The sequence below is a fragment of the Oncorhynchus gorbuscha genome, linkage group LG07 (genome assembly GCF_021184085.1).
Source record: "Oncorhynchus gorbuscha isolate QuinsamMale2020 ecotype Even-year linkage group LG07, OgorEven_v1.0, whole genome shotgun sequence".
Taxonomy (NCBI): Eukaryota; Metazoa; Chordata; class Actinopteri; order Salmoniformes; family Salmonidae; genus Oncorhynchus; species Oncorhynchus gorbuscha.
Genome location: NC_060179.1, coordinates 35,496,413 through 35,518,665, shown reverse-complemented (window position 1 = coordinate 35,518,665; position 22,253 = coordinate 35,496,413). Strand labels below are relative to the sequence as shown.

Genomic DNA, 22,253 nt, shown 5'->3' with positions numbered 1-22,253 from the left:
TGCGTCTCATGACAGACACAATAACAGTGAAAGCAGTAGACAGCTCCACTAGACCTGGCTAATTGAGGCATTGGAATTGGGCAGCATGGCGGCTGTGGGTGTATGTGTGTGTGTATTTCTGTGTGTGTGTGTGTGTCGGAGCCTGGACTCCAATCTCAGGCAGCGTGCCCAGAGGCATCAGGCTGTTCATTAGGACCTGCAGCTAACGCTGGCTCCGACACACACAAACCCCCCACACACACACGCACACGCACACACACACACACACACACACACACACACACACACACACACACACACACACACACACACACACACACACACACACACACACACACACACACACACACACACACACACACACACACACACACACAGAGAGAAACATAGAGCACATACACACACAGACATGCACACACACACAAACACTTGGGTGTGTAGAATCCCAGAAATCTCTCGTTACAGGGCTAAAGTGTATACATTGTCAGCCCTACAGGAGAGAAGACAACTGGTAACAACACCAGAGAGATGAGGTCTGGTTAGCACCAGAGACAGGTGCGGACCAAATGACCCTATATATTGGACAAAAGTTGTGCACTACGTAGAAAATAGGGCTCATATGGTGCCATTTGGGACATAGCCTTGGTCTGGGCTGAGAAAGACAAATCAGAATTACGACTGGGGACATGTGTCTAGGGTATCTCTGCTACAGTGACTAAATTACCCATGATGCAGTCTGAAATGGAATGGCATGATTTTCAGTCGGCAGCGAGGAAATAAGAACAACAAAGAAATGAATAAATAATAATGCCATCCTACTCCTGCGCATCAAAGGGAACATGGTCACACACACACAAAGGCACGCACACAGACACGCCAGCGGCCCTCTGTGTACAACCGAATACAGTATATATACAGTATCAGTCAAATGTTTGGACATACCTACTCATTCAAGGGTTTTCCTTTATTTTTACTATTTTCTACAATGGAATCATGTAGTAAGCAAAACAAAGTGTTAAACAAATCAAAATATATTTTATATGTGAGATTCTTCAAAGTAGCCACCTTTGTCTTGACAGCTCTGCACACTCTTGCCATTCTCTCAACCAGCTTCACCTGGAATGCTTTTACAACAGTCTTGAAGGATTTCCCACATATGCTGAGCACTTGTTGGCTGCTTTTCCTTCACTCTGCGGTCCAACTTATCCCAAACCATCTCAATTGGGTTGAGGTCAGGTGATTGTGGAGGACAGGTAATCTGATGCAGCACTCCATCATGCTCCTTCTTGATCAAATAGCGCTTACACAGCCTGGAGGTGTGTTGGGTCATTGTCCTGTTGAAAAACTAATGAGTTCCACTAAGTCCAAACCAGATGGGATGGCGTCTCGCTGCCGAATGCTGTGGTAACCATACTGGTCAAATGTGCCTAGAATTCTAAATAAATCACTGACGGTGTCAACAGCAAAGCACCCTCACACCATCACACCTCCATGCTTCACGATGGGAACCACACCTGCGGAAATCATCTGTTCACCTACTCTGCGTTTCACAAAGACAGAGGTTGGAAGCAAAAATATCAAATTTGGACTCATCAGACCAAAGAACAGATTTCCACCAGTCGAATGTCCATTGCTCGTGTTTCTTGGCCAAAGTAAGTCTCTTCTTCTTACTGGCGTCATATAGTTGAGGTTTCTTTTCAGACATTTGACCATGAAGACCTGATTCACACAGTCTCCTCTGAACAGTGGATGTTGAGATGTGTCTGTTTCTTGAACTCTGTGAAGCATTTACTTGGGCTGCAACCTGAGGTTCAGTTAACTCTAATGAACGTATCCTTTGCAGCAGAGGTAACTCTGGGTCTTCCTTTCCTGTGGTGGTCCTCATGAGAGCCAGTTTCATCGTAGCACTTGATGGTTTTTGTGACTGCACTTGAAGAAACTTTCAAAGGTCTTGTCACAACACAACTGATTGAGGAGAGTGTATAGTTATGTACTCGAAAATGTATCAATAAACCAATTAGGCACATTTGGGGAGAGTTGATAGAACATTTTGAACAATAATGCAATGGTTAAATCGGATCAGTCTAAAACTTTGCACATACACTGCTGCCATCCACTGGCCAACATCTAAATTGCGTCTTTACTGCAATAATACATTGTGGCCTTTCTCTTAGATTTCAAAGATGAAGATTTTTTTTTAAAGCATGTTTTTTGCTTTGTATTATCTTTTCCCAGATCTAAATTGTTATTTTCTCCTACATTACGTTCACATTTCCACAAACACCACAGTGATACCTTTCAAATGGTATCAAGCATATTCATATCCTTGCTTCATGTCCTGAGCTCCAGGCAGTTTGATTTGGGTTTGTCATTTTAGGCGAAAATTGAAAAATGGGTCCAATTCTTAAGAGCTTATCTGACTTGTTTGGTTCAAATTTTTTTTTAAGTGACTCTCCTGCTCATATAAAATTAACCATAATCAGATGGGAGTTTCATATAAGGCCCTTGGCTCCCTCTAATGTGTTCAACTCTGCCACAGATGTGAAGGTAGAAACCTTGAATTGTGCGGAGTTTCTTCCCTCTAAAGTTTAAACTTAATGGTTTCCACCTCAGCAACTTGTCTTACATTTTGTGATAATCTGTGTGTTTGTGTGCCCTGAGCTCAGTCAATTAGCCAGTTTCCCAGGTAGCACAGGCTAGGAGCTCAGGCAGCGTCGCTAATGATTACTGATATTCCCACTGTCAACCCACAGAGCAATTAGTTCAACACACACCAAGCCATCACAGCTCCAAGGGCTAGCCATGTCAGCGAGTCTTCACACAGCTATAACAATTCAGCAACACTCTTATTATCCACAACCCCCTGGGAACATCATTAGGAGTGTGTGTTTTTGTGTACGTGTGTGAGCATGTGTTTGTGTGTTTGCACATCGTTTGTGTCACTTGTTCATCCACAGGTCCGGTAAACGTTCATTTGTTTTTTTCTGCTGAACCGAGTATAAAATGTGCCTTTAAATTACAGAGAGAGGCCTTTCATCTCATCAGAGAAAGAAGGGCTTGTTAGTGTTAGTGGAGGTTGATGGTTGGTGCTCTAGTTCTGTCACTGCCTGTATGGCCGTTTAATGTGCGCATTCCCAAATGGCAGTCTATTTTCTACTTAGTGCACTACTCTTAACCAGGTGCCATTTTGGACATAGCTACTGTAGGGTAAGTGAGGAGTGGAGGTTCCAGTGTAGGGGCTCTCACCCCAGAGAGATGCCCAGATGGTATCTTTGCCTCTAGAGAGACTGCAGTGTGTTCCACCCCAGATGGAGGATCCATGGTCCCTGGCTGGCCACTTTGATGCGCTTTAGACACCACCGCCTGTCAACACACATGTAGCGATACCAACACACACAAAAAAATGTAGGAACGTATGTAGCAACACCAACAACTGCATGCAAACATTCAGTTCAGGTGGAGTCTCCTCCTCTTCTCTTAACACGACATATTTGTTGCTATGCAGGGTGCAATGACCTCTGCTCCCATTCCTCACTAATCCGCAGCTATCCACCCTTATCACTGACCGCAACCATGTGATTGCCTTTTCATTTCTTAGTAACGTTCCAAGCCCCTGGCTCAAATCCAACATTAATTGACCCCAACATATACAGTTCGAAGTTTACATAAACATACTGTAGATCGTTTTTCAACCACTCTACAAATTCCTTGTTAACAAACTATAGTTTTGGCAAGTCGGTTAGGACATCTACTTTGTGCATGACACAAGTAATTTTTCCAGTAATTGTTTACAGACAGATTATTTCACATATAATTCACTGTACCGCAATTCAAGTGGGTCAGAAGTTTACATACACTAAATTGACTGTGCCTTTAAATAACATGGGAAATTCCAGAAAATGATGTCATGGCTTTAGAATCTTCTGATAGGCTAATTGACATAATTTGAGTCAATTGGAGGTGTACCTGTGGATGTATTTCAAGGCCTACCTTCAAGCTCAGTGCATCTTTGCATGACATCATGGGAAAAAAAAATGGTAGACCTCCACAAGTCTGGTACATCCTTGGGAGCAATTTCCAAATGCCTGAAGGTACCACATTCATCTGTACAAACAATAGTCGCAAGTATAAACAGCATGGGACCACGCAGCCGTCATACCGCTCAGGAAAGAGTTGTGTTCTGTCTCCTAGAGATTAATGTACTTTGGTGTGAAAAGTGCAGATCAATCCCAGAACAACAGCAAAGGACCTTGTGAAGATGCTGGAGGAAACCGGTACAGACATATCTATATCCAGAGTAAAACTGGTCCTATATCGATATAACCTGAAAGGCAAGGAAGAAGCCACTGCACATGAGAACAAAGATGGTACTTTTTGGAATAATGTCCTCTCGTCTGATGAAACGAAAATAGAACTGTTTGGCCATAATGATCATCATTATGTTTGGTGGAAAAAGGGGGAGACTTCCAAGCCGAAGAACACCATCCCAACGTTGAAGCACGGGGTGGTAGCATCTTGTTGTGGGGGTGCTTTGCAACAGGAGGTACATGTGCACTTCTCAAAAGAGACATCAGTCAGGAAGTTAAAGGTTGGTCGCAAATGGGTCTTCCATTGACAATGACGCCAAGCATACTTCCAAAGTTGTGACAAAACGGCTTGGGCTAGGCCCCTTTTCTCTCAATTTCTGCCTGAATGACATTCCCAAAGTAAACTGCCTGTTGCTTAGACCCTGAAGCCAGGATATGCATATAATTGGTAACATTGGAAAACAAACACTTTGAAGTTTGTGGAAACGTTAAAATAATGTAGGAGAATATCAAAAGAAGAATAAACCTGCACCTAAGAGACCATCCTCTTGCAATGGCAAGTATAAGGGCATACTCAATTATAGCTCCCAGGATGTAATTCCTATGGCTTCCACAGGTTGTCTACAGTCTGTTCAAGGTTTCAGGCTTGTAACTTCCAAAACAAATAAGAAATATCAATTTTAGTACAGGGACACAGTCTTGGAAATTAGTTATTCCGCGTACCATGAAGACAAGATTCACCTGCTAAAATCGGTTTCCTATTGAACATACTTCTTTCCATAAGAAATATTATAGTTTGATTACATTTTATGTTATCTGAGGAGTAAATAGAAACGTAGTTTGACTTGTTGAAACAAAGTATAGTGGTAGATCGGATTCCTTTCTCTGCATGTTCAACGAGTGGATTACTCAAATCGATGAAACCAACTACAGACTTTTTGGGATATAAAGAAGGATTTTATCTAACAAAACAACACTACATGTTATAAGCCAGGACCCTTTGGATAACAAATCAGAGGAATATTTTTGAAAAGTAAGTGAATATTTAATCTCTATATGTGAATTTATTAAACCTGTGCCGGTGGAAAAATATTTTGATTTGGGGCGCAGTCCTCAAACGATCGCATGGCATGCTTTTACTGTAATAACTACTGTAAAGCAGACAGTGCAGTTAGATTAACAATAATTTAAGCTTTCAACCGATATAAGACACTTGTATGTGCATAAATGTTTAATATCCATCATTTTATGGTTATCTATTTGAATTGCGCACCCTCAAGTTTCACTGGAAGTTGTCCTGTTAGCGGGACGCCTTTAAAAACAAATTTGGCCTTCCGGGGAACTGTATATTGACTTTTATTTTCTTGTGTTATTGACTGTACGTTTGTTTATTCCATGTGTAACTCTGTGTTGTTGTTTGTGGCGACCTGCTTTGCTTTATCTTGGCCAGGTCGCAGTCGTAAATGAGAACTTGTTCTCAACTGGCCTACCTCGTTAAATAAAGGTGAAATAAAAATGGTAAAAAATAATAATAATTTGATTAACTGCCTTGTTCATTGGCAGAACAACAGCTTTTCACTTTGCCAGCTCAGGGATTCGATCAAGCAACCTTACTGGCCCAACACTCAAACCACTAGGCTACCTGCCGAAACTGATTGACGGGACCCTGTTCATTTTATGAGCAGGTCCAAAGCCTAGCACAATACCTCAGATAACCCTTCATGGTTGGTAGACTGTAACACGTTACACTATATCTTAGCTAACCCGTGTTAGGTTCTAATTACCAGAGTAAGAACTCAACGGACACTTTGAAAACTTAAACCAAGTTTATTCTTCCCAAAGGATTGAAATGCTGAATTGACAAAAACATGTTTGTAATAGGGGTGTATAGGTACCCCATTTTAGGTACCTCCTTCTCGCTAAACATTCTACCTTTATCCCTAGGCAGGAAACTAAGTGATAAATCTTTCCTTCTCCCTTAATGTGACCTGACCTGACCTCGACCCCCTTCATCACTAATCCATGGCTCTCTCCCCATATCAATGCCTGCCACATGTGATTGTTTTCCCTTCACAGTACATTCCAAGATAACCATTAACTTCTGGTGTAGCCCCTTGGCAATGGCACCCTTCATGTCTCTATTACAACTAATGATTAATAACATTTGAAGTTCAGAAATGCAAACCTATCACAGATTAAGGGCGATAAACTGTAACAAGGCTCAAGATTCAAGGCCTAGTTATTTCATGTTCATGAATATGGATTTTACCTAATGAAGCCCATAGCGTGTGGTAACTAACAAAAGGTGAGACGTGTCAGCCTATTTGCAATGCACCTCATGGTTATTGAATTTCCATTTTCACATTTCTCTTTCAGCAGCATCTTTTAATCAAATGATTTTGAAGGCGTACACATATAAAAGCGTGCATATGTAGTTCTGTCCTTTTGATGAAGTTGTCTATACATTTTACGACATGTTTTATGTTTTGTGTGGGGATCCTAATAAAATACTATACACACACCTCCCGAGTGGCGCAGCGGTCTAAGGCACTGCAACGCAGTGCTAGAGGCTGTATCACAACCGGCTGTGATCGGGAGTGCTATAGGGCAGTGCACAATTGGCCCAGCATCATCCGGGTTAGGGGCGGGCTTGGCAGGGGGGGCTTTACTTGGCTCATTGCACTCTAGCGACTCCTTGTGGTGGGCCGGGCGCCTGCATGCTGACTTCGGTCGTCAGTTGAACGGTGTTTCCTCCGACACATTAGTGCAGCTGGCTTCCGGGTTAAACAGATGGGTGTTAAGAAACACGGTTTGGCGGGTTATGTTTCGGAGGACACACGACTTGACCTTCGCCTCCCGTGCCCGTTGGGGAGTTGCAGCTATGAGACAAGATCGAAATTGGGGAGAGAAAACATACTATACAAACCGATTTAGGACCACTGACTGACCTGGAGCTACAAAAGCCTCAACAGCAGTTACTGCAGACAATAACTGCATGTAGGACCAACAAAGGCAGCAAGAGCAACCAGAGCTAGAAGGATAAACAAGCACTATAGGGGCTCAAAGTGCTCTAAGGGTATAAAGCTAGTCTAGCTAGAATTCTACCCTTCTCCGCATTCATCAACAACAAAAAAAACGAAGTCGCTGTGGAGCGAACAGTGGTGCTGTTTCCCCTAGTGTGGATTTGATCTTTAATAAGGATTAAATTACTAGCCAGACACATGGCGCTCCAGAGATAGAGTGGCTGTGAGGAAAGACTAATAGCAGTAGCCTAAGAAGGATATGCAAGGGTGAAAAGAAGCTACAGGCAGTGAATAGATCAGGACCTCAGCTCATTGCAGCACAAGGCTACAATGTAGTGTTAGATGGTTCTAGTAATTACACTGCTACATGTTTCAGCCCTATGCTCCTAGGACATTACAATTGTATGAAGCTGGCATGTGTCATACTTAATTATTATGAGGTCAGCTGGGCAGTGAGATGTACTGTGCTGTAGTGTGTGTGATACCCACCTGCATCTGTGTTAGATTCTGTTTGACTATCTGCTTGACCTTGGGACTGTTAGCCAGCAGGTGGGGTAGTTTCACATAGGGTTTCCACAGCTTTGAGAGATGGAGAGAGATAGAAAGAGAGAGAGAGAGAGAGAGAGAGAGAGAGAGAGAGAGAGAGAGAGAGAGAGAGAGAGAGAGAGAGAGAGAGAGAGAGAAAGACGTCTCTCAGACCAACACGTTAATATTTCACCATTATTAAACAACATAATTTAATAGTACATTTGTCTGCTGTCCTGCTGTCTGTGTGTGTGGGGGGCCTGGTTTCCTCTTGTGTTCGACCAGAGAGGTCGCCTTCAACAACTAGGAAGTAAACACAAAATAGTTTATGAGCACTGTTTGTAACACTTCTTCACTCAACGCTGCAGTTATAACACACATGTGTGTGTGACAAGAGAAGAGACATCTCTCCAAATGCCCCAATTACAATTTATATGATTTAAAATTTATTTGAAAAGGACATCGATTTGGGGAAGGTTACACAGTGATGTACCATTGAAAACCCCCTTGGACTGCCAGACTCTAGTAATAATAGACTGAGGGTTCTGACCGCGCCACTCCATTAAAGCTTTTCCTCATTTAGTGGCCGAGTTATTCAATTATATGACGGGCATGCGGCCCGGCCCGGCTCGAGAGAGAGAGAGAGAGAGAGAGAGAGAGAGAGAGAGAGAGAGAGAGAGAGAGAGAGAGAGAGAGAGAGAGAGAGAGAGAGAGAGAGAGAGAGAGAAATTAAACCTGTGGTGTAGAAAGAGAGAAAGCAAGAGAGCAACCCGCGGTAGAGGGAGAGGAATGGTGGCGATGAGGGGAATTAGAATTAAGGCTGTTTAATAGGGCGACTTCATTAGTGATCTGTGTGGAGAGAGACTGAGACGGCTTTACCGCTGTGATTATCGGCTCACCGCTGGCCTAACGGCGTGCGACAGTCGGGCACAGGTGGAGGCTGCGGAGGAGAGGAGAGCAGGTTAAAGCTGTAGCCTGAGAGGCCTCCCTCCCCAACCTGCTCACTTGACATTTCAGAAGATCCGCTCTGTGCTCTCAAGGTATGACAGGCTGGTGCGTGTGTGTGTGTGTGTCTGCCACACGCTCATTAACATATGCTCTCTGACTGCCGTCGCTCTCCAGTAAATGCTAATTTACCACCATCCGCTTCTCCCTCGTCTCGCTCCCCCTCTCTTTTTTAAATTTCACTCCCTCTCCCTGTGGCCCTCTATAGATACTGGGGTTAGAACAACCCTAAACATTCATTTCTAAAGTAAGGGAACAGGAAGGTGTACCTTAACGTAAGTAGCGTTGTCTGTGTCCTCTCTCTCCTTCCTCGCTCCCCTCTCAGTGGCATTGCCATCAATGCAATTAAAGACAGCTCTGCCCTCACTTCCCTCATTATGTCGCAGGAATGTTCCGGTGCTTTCCATCTTATTTCATTTCCACATTTGCGACCTCCTATTAATCATGTCCACGTTCGTCAACAAACGTGTCGTCTGTGGATCAGAGAGATTTGACATAGCCTAGGGGAGTGTGTGGTGTGTGTGTGCATCCATAACTGCGGGGAAACATGCGGACGCAGACGGACATCCCTAATATTCCGACAGACAAAAATCTGCATTACTCAAAGGACAAAGGTCTGAGCACAAACACACTAATGATGGGGTTTCATAATAATGAGATCTCCTGTTTACCGGCTATAAAGCCTTCAATCGCTCGTCATTGGCTTCTAAGGATGTGTCCCAAATGGCACGCTATTCCCTTCGTAGTGCACTACTTTTTATCAGGACTCTGGTCAAAAGTAGTTCACTATAAAAGGAATAAAATGACATTTGGGATCTCCTTGTAGTATGTGACAAGGATACAGATAAACAGATTATAATAACAGGCACACTGAACAAACATAAACTTGTTGAAGAGTTTCACTTTTGATTGGCGCTTTGTTTTGTTTGTTGTTGCTTCTCTCTACACCTTGGAGACGATGGAAGAGGAAAATGTAATATACTTTTGGTAATTATGCACAGGCACAGTACAGTATTCCCTCTCCTTCACCTCCACACTGTCTGTGTGTGTGTGTGTATCTGCTTGTCTTTACTTTTCAAGAGACAGACAGTGTCGTTCCCACAGCGAGATTACCCAGTGGAACCCTAGGACCCATGACGACGCATTTGAAAATGTCACACCACTCTTTCTCTACCTCCCTGTCTCTCAACGACATACGCCCCCCCCCCCCTCTCTCTCTCTCTCTCTCTCTCTCTCTCTCTCTCTCTCTCTCTCTCTCTCTCTCTCTCTCTCTCTCTCAACAAACACAGAAGAGTGCCACCATCAACCCGTCCTGTGAGAGATTCCTTAAATAAGGAGTGTGGGGCACAGGGGAGAGGGGAGCGGAAGGAGTGTGTCTGAGGAAGGGGACTATGCAGTAGTGTTTGTGGCCAGGGATGAGAGGCTGGGGGCAGTATAAATCTAGATCCTGGGTGGTTAGTGGTTGGGGTCTTACTGCGGATCCCCAGTGTAACTGAGCTGGGCCGGGGGTTGTGGGGAGCGGGACAGGGGAAGTATAGTTCCTGGGTGGTGGGGGGCAGTTAGGGTTTGAGGGGTATAGTGAGGATCTTACTGCGGGTCCCCGGGGGAGCTGAGCTGGATGGGCCAGATCCCAAAGTGGACAATGGTGGGGAAGGAGTTGACCTCTGGGTTGAACTGCTCTCTGTTCAGCTGGTCAATATGCACCGAGCTGGGCTTCTGAAACAACAACACAAACACTATGATACCAGGGCCCATATCAAGTCAACACGTGTAGACCATACAGTGGAATGACACTGTATGACAAGCCCTTAATTAACCAACAATGCAGTTTTAAGAAAATAAGTGTTAAGAAAGTAATACTTATTTTCCACCATAATGTGCAAATAAATTCATTAAAAATCCTACAATGTGATTTTCTGGACTTTTTTTCTAATTTTGTCTGTCATAGTTGAAGTGTACCTATGATGAAAATTACAGGCCTCGCTCATCGTTTTAAGTGGGAGAACTTGCACAATTGGTGGCTGACTAAATACTTTTTTGCCCCACTGTATATATATTTTTTTAATTAAGAAAAATAACAAGTCATTCAACTTCTTCGGGATAGGGTCTATTTTTCTCCATTTCCGCCTGACTAACGCGCCCAAAGTAAACTGCCTGTTACTCAGGCCCTGAAGCCAGGATGTGCATATAATTGGTACCACTCGAAAGAAAACACTCTGACATTTGTATAAATGTTAAAATAATGTAGGAGACTATAACACAATAGATAGGTGAAAATCTAAAGAAAAACCAGCCGGAAATATATATTCTTTGAAAGCCCATGCTCTTCCAATGGAATGTATAAGTAAAAGATTTAATCTAGCTCCCAGTATGCAATTCCTATGGCTTCCACTGGATATCAGTAGTCTTTGTTCAAGGTTTCAGGCTTGTTTCTTCCCAAACGAGGAAGAATAATGAGTTTTGATACAGGGACTCAGACTTGGAAATCAGTGTACAGTATGTGCAATGAAGTGGACATGCACCTGCTAATATCGTTTTCCTATTGAACATACTTCTTTACGTATGAAATATATTTAATTACATTTTAGGGTATGTCCTTGTTTTTGAAAGAAAAGTATTTTTTCCCATTAAAATAACTTCTAATTGATCAGAAATCCATTGTAGACATTGTTAATTTTGACAAATGGCTATTGTAGCTGGAAATGGCTGATTTTTAATGCAATATCTACATATGTGTACAGAGGCCAATTATTAGCAACCATCACTCCTGTGTTCTAATGGAAAGTTGTAAGCTAATCCAAATTTATAATTTTATTAGGATAGATCATTAGAAAACCCTTTTGCAATTATGTTGTGCTGATTAAACAATGAGCATCAGCATTTGTTGGTTCGATTACAAGGTCAAAAGGGCCAGAAACAAAGAACTTTCTTCTGAAACTGGTCAGTCTATTCTTGTTCTGAGAAATGTAGGCTATCCTATGCGACAAATTGCCAAGAAACTGAAGATCTCGTACAACACCTGGTACTACTCCCTTCACAGAACAGCACAAACTGGTTCTAATCAGAATAGAAAGAGAAGTGGGAGGCCCCGGTGCAGAACTGAGCAAGAGGACAAGGACAATAGAGTGTCTAGTTTGAGAAACAGATGCCTTCCAAATCCTCAACTGGCAGCTTCATTAAAAAAGGGTTTTCTAATGATCAATTAGCCTTTTAAAATTATAAACTTGGATTTGCTAACACAAAGTGCCATTAGAACACAGGAGTGATAGTTGCTGATGTAATGAATTTCCTCCTCTTCTTCCGAAGAGGAGAGGCGAAACGGATCAGAGGACCAATACGCGGCGTGGTAAGTGTCCATGGTTCTTTTTAATATGTTAAGGTACACATGAACAACTGACTACAAAAAAAACAATAAATGTGAAACTCAAAACAGTCCTATCTGGTGCAATCACAGAGACAGAAACAATCACCCACAAACACACAGTGAAACCCAGGCTACCTAAGTATGATTCTCAATCAGAGACAACTAATGACACCTGCCTCTGATTGAGAACCATACTAGGCTGAAACATACAAATACCCAAAACATAGAAATACAAACATAGACTGCCCACCCAACTCACGCCCTGACCATACTAACTAAATACAAAACACAGGAAATAAAGGTCAGAACGTGACAGCTGATAATAAGACTCTGTACGCCTTTGTAGATATTCCATAAAATAAATCTGCTGTTTCCACCTACAATAGTCATTTACAACATTAACAATGTATACACCGCATTTCTGATCAATTTGATGTTATTTTAATTGACAAAAAAATAGCTTTTCTTTCAATAACAAGGACATTTCGAAGTGACCCCAAACTTTTGAACGGTAGTGTATATGAAACTTCTCGTTAAATAGTGTGGTCTACAGCTTATCATGATCTACTCTATCCCATTGGTAAGATAGTCTTGATCTGAGCTCATCCATTTTATTATCCAACGATTGCACATTGGCTAATAGGACTGATGGTAAAGGCAGATTACTCACTCGCCGTCTGATCCTTACAAGTTACACCGACCTACATCCCCGATTTCTCTGTCTCTTCTTCATGTGAATGACTGGGATTTGGGCATTGCCGGGTGTCTGAAATAAATCCTTTCTGTCTGACTCGTTAATTAAAGATAAAATATTTTTCCAGTACGAGGTGAGTAATCACTGTCCTGATATCCAGAAGCTCTCTTCGGTCATAGGAGGGGGCAGAAAAAAACACACACAATAGCACAATATTAGATCATATTAATTATTATCTAAAAGGCAAAACTGATCATAGATCAGCACTACCATTCTGTGACGCTTTGTGAATACGGACCCAGGGCCCATATGTATCAAGTGTCTCATAGTTGAAGTGCTGATTTAAGAGCAGTTTTGACTTTTAGCTCAAAATGTATACGTTTACATGGACGGGTGGACAGGGGGGTGACGACCTGATCCTAGATCAGAACTCCTACTCTGGGATGCTTGATACGACCACAGATCGTCTCAGTACAGTGACATGTTATTTTGTTACAAAAAGAGCATCTGAATTCAAGGAAATTTCCACTCAAAAGTGCACAGCCTTCCAATCTAGCATTCTGTCAATCACACACACATGCACCCTATTGGACCTGGTCAAAAGTAGTGCACTAAATACGGAATAGGGTGCTATTTGATTAACAGCCTTTTCCTTAATATGGATGGGCATTTGACTTTCTATTTTAATCTTCAAATAATCTCATAACAATTTTTAGGGATATCCGGATATATATATATATATATACACACAGTGGGGAGAACAAGTATTTGATACATTGTGTAACGGTTTTCTTCCGTTGAAGGAGAGGCGGACCAAAATGCAGCGTGGTTAGTGTTCAACATGTTTAATATAGATGATAAACGAGAACACTACAAAATACAAAACAACAAATGTGAAAACCGAAAAGTCCTATCTGGTGCAATGACACAAAGACCGAAGACAACCACCCACAAAGTACTCACAGAATATGGCTGCCTAGATATGGTTCCCAATCGGAGACAACGATAGACAGCTGCCTCTAATTGAGAACCAATCTAGGAAACCATAGACAGACAAACTACCTAGAAAGGAAACAGCTCCATAAACATACAAGCCCTAGACAAGTGAAAAAAAAAACATAAATCCCCCATGAAACCTACAAAATCGTCAGTGTATCAAATACTTGTTCTCACCACTGTGTATGTATGTATGTATGTATGTATGTATGTATGTATGTATGTATGTATGTATATATATATATATATATATATATATATATATATATAATGCACGGTTATAACAACAACATTCAATAGTTTGTTTTATTACATTAAGTAGTTCAAATGTCATGGTTTATACTTGTGGTTAAGCAAGAATTCTCCAGAAATGAACACTGACTCAAGTAATTTAATACTAACGTCCGTTAACCGTGCCCATCCCTAGTGCTTACTATGCCAGGGTTGGTGATGATCATGCCCTTGCACTCTTCTGCATATTTCTGCCGCTCCAGTTCCTACCACCGCAGCATGTCAGCTATCTCCTCCTCATGGACCGGATGCTTGGAGATCTGCAGGACAGAGAAGGAGCACCAGTTGCATGGACAACACCTCCTTACCACCATCTGACAGAGAGGATACACAGAGATAGTGAAATGGGAAGATAGACAGGACGTAGAGCAACAGCTGGTTCATGGACCAGCACCTCCTAACATTCGTCTAGACACTCAGAGTCGGAGAGAGAGAGAGACATAGACAGCATACAAAGAGAAAGACAAACACATTCACACAAGAGAAACAAGACGGACAGACACAGACACAAAGAGACGGACAGACGAGACAAGGCACACACATGATCAGAGAGATAGACAGAGAATATGAACAGGTTCAAATACACAATCAGGTTAATAAACACTAATGCAAAATTGCTTGACCTAAATTTACAAGTGTTCACATGGACTGACACACACAGAAAATCTACAGCGATGACTCTCAATCTTAGAAACGCATTACGACAATAACTCATGTGTACATAGTGTCTCACACAAATAAAGCACATACCACTCAAACAGAGTAGCAGGTTCCAACATTCTCCAGCAGAGAGAGACAGAGTGCTCTAAGTAAAGGACAGATCGAGACAGGAAGGACAGTGACTCACCAGGTAAGAAGTGGACAAAGCTAGGCATGAAGTGGAACTTCTGACATCCAGGAGATTGTCCCACTGTGATTGTCCCACTCTGGACCTGCATGGAGAAAAAACAAAAACACTGAAAACACCTTCCCATCCCTCCCAGATCTAGTGCCTAGGGGGAAAGGAAAACTGCTTCAAAAAAACTACTGAGTACAGGGTCTGAATGTAAATGTGATATTTCAGTATTTTTGTTTCTAAATACCTATGTATTGTAACAGTAACAGTAACTGAAAGGTTGCTAGATCGAATCCCAGAGCTGGCAAAGTAAACATCTGTGGTTCTGCCCCTGAACAAGGCAGTTAACACACTGTTCCTAAGCCATCATTGACATTAGGGGGTAATGTGTGCCGATCGACAAAGAAAAAAAAAGATGTAATCAATTTTAGAATAAGTCTGTAATTTAACAAAATGTGGACAAAGTCAAGGGTTCTGAATACTTTCCGGATGCACTGTAGGTTACATGGGCCTTGGATGGGTTCACAGAGAGCGATACACAACCGTTTGGAGAACATTAAACACACACACACACAGACAGAAAGACAGACAGACATACAAGAGATGAGGGGCTTTACTGACCTCTGGTGTCATCTCTTCAATAAAATGAACTGTGTAATCTATGTTGAAACGAATCACTCTGCACAATGGAAACTGGGATGATGAAAGAGAAGAAGAGCGAGAGGGAGTGAGGGAAGAAAAGAGGAACACTCATTACCATGGTGTTAAACAGAGTTTGCAGCTTCTGAAGGAAACTCATAAAAGAAACTGAATCTCAATAAGCAGGGTCTGCTGCCCCAAAAAACAGACACATCAAACACACACACACATATGCAGGAGAACACACATACACAACCACAAACACAAACACACACACAGAGTAACGTGCACACACTGGAAAAATACGCTGAACACACACCCAACATCTCTTTACCCAGGGCTTTTGAACATTAAGTGGCTCCAATCTCTTTAAGGAGATTAACCCATTCTTCCGTGTTTAATCTTCCAGTTACATGTTCTTTGTTGTCTGAGCGAGTGTCCATTTTGTAGGATTAACCTGGCCTTCCGCCGTACAATGTGCAGTGGTGCCCACCCTTCTGGCTAACTAGCAGTGGTTAATATTGCTGCGCTTGTGGTTGTCCTATCACCAGGCCCCTGGTGATGCAAGGTTTTTGCAGGTGTTGTTTAAATTATCCCACGATAATCTGGGCATAATCTTCACTGAATCATTTTTAAAATTTGAAATGATTGATCATATGTGACTTTCGCTTCATTATTCAAACACACAGACAGACAAGTCTCTCGGTCACAGCCAGGCATTGCCTGCCATTGAAATGCCTGGGGAAGCAGGAGGTACAGATGCAATCTTTCCCCAATGAAAGCAGTGCCGCCAAGCCAGATTTTAAGCAGTAACGACACACATAGTTAAACATTTTTTTTTTAATAACTGGATTTTAGCTCCCGTCTGTCAGGACCCAGTTACGAACCCGGGTCTCCGGAGTGAGAAACAGTCACTTAACCAACTGAGCCACGAATAGTCGGCAGAACCCAGAAGATGAGGCAGACACAGCAGTACTTGAGAAGGTGTATTTAATGAAGTAAAAAGTGAATTTCTTCAGGAAAACATGTAACTCCACAACCTCAAAAGGAATTCCACAAGATGGAAGGAAAAGCACAAAAAGCCTCAAAAGATACTCAAAAACAAACAAACAAGAACAAAAAACAGAATTCCACAAGAGCGTCCACCAGGATCAACAAGAGTTCACAGAGTACTAGGGCTGGGTGCTAACATATAAACACAGAGCAAAGAACAGAGGAAAACAAAGGGTTTAAATACAATCAGGGGAAACGAGGCACAGGTGCAAATAATAATGGGGATCAAGGGAAAACAAAAGGTCAAAAGGCACAATGGGGGCATCTAGTGACCAAAAACCGGAACAACCCTGGCCAAATCCTGACACCGTCCAACTATGTTCTATCAGACATTTCAAACTAAATTCCCAGCTAATGAGAAAACAAGGCAACAGCAGAATGAGAGATTTTTAAATCCATATCCCAGTACGACCCACGTGACCACAATGAATGTCACACTGTGAGGGACTATCGAGCGATCCTCTGTCTATACGTAGGAGGACTTTAAAGTCGCAAACTCTGTAATATTTGACAGATACTGATGGGCCTTCAAAAGTAGAGAGAGAGGGAGATGACTTTAAACACAAGGTCACCATCAGAAGTGTGGCTGGGACAGAACAATAGTGAGCATCTCCCAAATGGCACCCTATTCCTTATATAATGCACTACTTTTGACCAGGGTCCATAGGGCAATTAGGGCACCATTTGGGACACACACTAAGTTTATCCGAGGTTGACTCAGGAAAAAATAGGAGGGTTGTAGCGAAGGACGGATTTGAAGTTGGTGTTTTAAGCCAAATGCTAATCGCTGGTTGTGAAATATGAATGTGCTTTGCTTTATAAACCTGCCTGTTGGAACGGAGAGAACATTCATATTAAGCAGCACACACACACACATACATAGTACAGCTGATGCGGCACAGGTTGTCCCATTGGAGGGCATGAGGGAGGAGAGAGAGGAGATGGAGAGCGAGGGAACAGACGAGTGTTGAGCTATGCATAGGGTTCGAGACTGTGACCCAAACACTTGCATTTGTGACCCTTTGACTTGGCAGTGTTACACACATTTTATATTGGTTGCTACTGTAGCGTGCCAATGAAAACATTTAGGTGGCCACGTTAGTTGAGCGTTGCATGGTATGCCCGAAACTTCTGTTCTTTTTCGATACAATTATTTTTTTTAAACAGTTCGGTACTAACATTTGTTACTTTCGGAAGTTCTGTGAAAAGTGTCTCATGTCATCTAATCAAATCAAATGTTATTTGTCACATGCACCAAATGCAACGGCACTGAGAACTGATTTTCCTTCACTCTGCGGTCCAACTCATCCAAAACCATCTCAATTGGGTTGAGGTCGGGTGATAGTGGAGGCCAGGTCATCTGAGGCAGCACTCCATCACTCTCCTTGGTCAAATTGCCCTAACACAGCCTGGAGGTGTGTTTTGATTCATTGTCCTGTTGAAAAACATATGATAGTCCCACTAAGTGCAAACCAGATGGGATGGTGTTTCGCAGCAGAATGCTATAGTAGCCATGCTGGTTAAGTGTGCCTTGAATTCTAAATAAATCACAGTGTCACCAGGTGCAGTTAACTCTAATGAACTTATCCTCTGCAGCATAGGTAACTCTTCCTTTCCTGTGGTGGTCCTCATGAGAGCCAGTTTCATCATAGCGACTGATGGTTTTTGCGACTGCACTTAAAGTTCTTGACATTTTCCGGATTGACTGAACTTCATGTCTTAAAGTAATGATGGATTGTAGTTTATCTTTGCTTATTTGATCTGTTCTTGCTATAATCAAATCAAATCAAATGTATTTATATAGCCCTTCGTACATCAGCTGATATCTCAAAGTGCTGTACAGAAACCCAGCCTAAATCCCCAAACAGCAAGCAATGCAGGTGTAGAAGCACGGTGGCTAGGAAAAACTCCCTAGAAAGGCCAAAACCTAGGAAGAAACCTAGAGAGGAACCAGGCTATGTGGGGTGGCCAGTCCTCTTCTGGCTGTGCCAGGTGGAGATTATAACAGAACATGGCCAAGATGTTCAAATGTTCATAAATGACCAGCATGGTCGAATAATAATAAGGCAGAACAGTTGAAACTGGAGCAGCAGCACGGCCAGGTGGACTGGGGACAGCAAGGAGTCATCATGTCAGGTAGTCCTGGGGCATGTTCCTAGGGCTCAGGTCCTCCGAGAGAGAGAAAGAAAGAGAGAAGGAGAGAATTAGAGAACGCACACATAGATTCACACAGGACACCGAATAGGACAGGAGAAGTACTCCAGATATAACAAACTGACCCTAGCCCCCCAACACATAAACTACTGCAGCATAAATACTGGGGGCTGAGACAGGAGGGGTCAGGAGACACTGTGGCCCCATCTGAGGACACCTCCGGACAGGGCCAAACAGGAAGGATATAACCCCACCCACTTTGCCAAAGCACAGCCCCCACACCACTAGAGGGATATCTTCAACCACCTACTTACCATCCTGAGACAAGGCTGAGTATAGCCCACAAAGTTCTCCGCCATGGCACAACCCAAGGGGGGGCGCCAACCCAGACAGGATGACCACATCAGTGAATCAACCCACTCAGGTGACGCACCCCTTCCAGGGACGGCATGAGAGAGCCCCAGTAAGCCAGTGACTCAGTCCCTGTAATAGGGTTAGAGGCAGAGAATCCCAGTGGAAAGAGGGGAACCGGCCAGGCAGAGACAACAAGGGCGGTTCGTTGCTCCAGAGCCTTTCCGTTCACCTTCCCACTCCTGGGCCAGACTACACTCAATCATATGACCCACTGAAGAGATGAGTCTTCAGTAAAGACTTAAAGGTTGAGACCGAGTTTGCATCTCTGACATGGGTAGGCAGACCGTTCCATATAATATGGACTTGGTCTTTTACCAATTATGTATACCACCCCTACCTTGTCACAACACAACCGATTGGCTCAAACACATTCATAAGGAACACAATTCCACAAAGTAACTTCTAAGAAAAGGCATACTTGTTCATGGAAAATTCCAGGTGACTACCTCATGAAGCTGGTTGAGAGAATGCCAATAGTGTTCAGAGCTGTCATCAAGGCAAAGGGTGGCTACTTTAAAGAAAAAGTATATTTTGATTTGTTTACCACTTTTTTGGTTACTACATGATTCCATATGGGTTATTTCATAGTTTGACATCTTCACTATTATTCAAAAATGTAGAAAATAGTAAAAATAAATAAAAACCCTGTAATGAGAAGGTTTGTCCAAACTTTGACTGGTACTGTATCATGAACAAAAATATAAACACAACATGTAGTGTTGGTGGTCCCATGAACTGAAATAGAATATCTAAGCATTTTTCAAATGTGTACAAATCTTATTTCTTGCAAATTCTGTGCACATCCTTGTTAGTGAGCACTTCTTCTTTGCCAAGATAATTCATTCATCTCATTTGTTGAGGTTTAGCAGTGGTTGGCATCCAATAAACGTAGCATTACCGCCACCGAGTAGACTGGAGTATAACTCCCTTATACTTTGCTTGAGAAAAGCAAAATAAATCAACAAATATCCTACCATCTAACCCAACACTCATGAAAAAACCCACCACCCTACTCCACTATTTAAACCTACCTCAGGCCAACAGCCTGAAAGGACAGGACACCACCACTAAACATATCATGTAACTCTTCTCACGTCAAATCGTGTACAGCCAAATACTTCGCTGCAGCTGCAGCCACAACATCTAATTTATGCGACTTAAGTTCCATCCCTGCAGTACAGTTGATAACTATTGCTGTACATGTTTAAGAAGCCAATCTATCTGAAGCATTTATCACTCGTTGGCCTATCCCTCTGTACTGATACATATCTACTACTCACACAAATCCTTTCAGGATTCCTTCATTTTGACCCATCTTCCTCAACTTTCATCCCTACCTCAGCATACGACACCCTCTACTCTGACCCTTGTAACGTCAATCTGCCTCTCTCACACTGGACATGACTGATCCCCAACCACAAGGGTACCCCTACAGATAACAAATACCACTTCTTTCCCCAATGCAACACATTCCTTTGGCTCATGCCCTTCTGCACACTTCTCACACCTAGGAACCTCCCTCCTACACACTGTTGCCACATGCCTATAAGCTTGACACCTGTGACAACGTCATGTACTCGGCACATAAACTCGCATGGGATAACTGAAAATTCCTAACATCACTTTGGACTCAACATAAAAATTCAAAAGAACAGACAATGACTCTTCTGTTTCACCACTCACGCCACCCTGTCTGCGTCAAAACCAAACGATGAGCATCGCAAACACAGGTCATCTTTCCCTTCAGTTGGTCCACTTTCACAATTACCGCTAGCCCAGTAATCCCTCTTTTCAATGGAGCCCTTTTCTTGAGGGCAAGACAAGTCACATCTTGTCCCAATTTGTTTGGTGCAAAGCACCTGCTCCCTCTGACCAAGAGAAACACCAATAATTATCACAAGAACACTTTGGGTTACCTTCACCGATGGCGGAGCACCCAGCTCCTTTTTCACCCACCCTGAAACCACAAATGGATCAGCCAAATGGCAGGGGTCCACTTTCCCCAAAAATGTCCCTCCTATCGTCACAGACTCATCTGTGACTGTGGACTTCACCACACCTGCAACCTCCGATAAGTCGCCCTCTTTCACTTCCATTTCTCCTCCAGACCTCAATCCGGCGTACTGCTCACTATGCTTACATTCTTCTTCAACAAACCATCTCCCTTTTTTCCGCCATTTTTACCCAACTGATGCTCATCCTCTTCCTCCATATTTCTCTTCGACCTCCTCTGCCTTTTTTTCCACCATTCCTCCTCTGTATGATAATACTACACTTCTCCTGACACGCATCTCGTTCTTGCCCTCTCCAGGGACGGCATTCCCCGCTCACTCCTGCCCTCTACCTCCAGCTTCCCCGCTTGTCTGTACTATATCTTATGTTATCCAGTTCTGTGCCCATGACCAGTACAAGAGACTAGTGGGAGGATGGCTTCTATTGTTAAAATTGGTCTAAAGTAGAGTAACCTGCTATGTAAATTCTCATTACCTGCTGTGTAAGATCTCTTAACCTGCGATGAAAAGTAAATTCTGGTCAATTGTCAGATAATCCATCCACTTGACAGTTATGGCATATCAAGAAGCTGATTAAACAGCATGATCATTACACAGCTGCACGTTGTGCAGGGGACAAAAGGCGACTCCAAAATGTGCTGTTTTGTAACATAATTCAATGCCACAGATCTGTCAAATTGAGGGAGTGTGCAATTCGCATGCTGACTGCAGGAAGGTCCACCAGAGTTGTTGCTAGGTCCACCAGAGTTGTTGCCAATTTCTTTACCATAAGCTGCCTCAAACGTTGTTTTAGAGAATTTAGCAGTACGTCCAACCACCCTCACAACCAGGACCTCCTCATCTGCCCACCTCATCTGCAACTGTCAGAAACCATCTCAGGGAAGCTCATCTGTGTGCTCATCATCCTCGGCAGAGTCTTGACCTGACTGCAATTCGGCATC

At 42.8% G+C, this 22,253-nt stretch overlaps 1 pseudogene; it reads right to left on the bottom strand.

Moving 5' to 3' along the window:
- LOC124038987 overlaps positions 1-21,396 on the bottom strand; it is a 180,483-nt pseudogene extending 159,087 nt beyond the window's left edge.
- Positions 21,397-22,253: the final 857 nt, after the last annotated feature.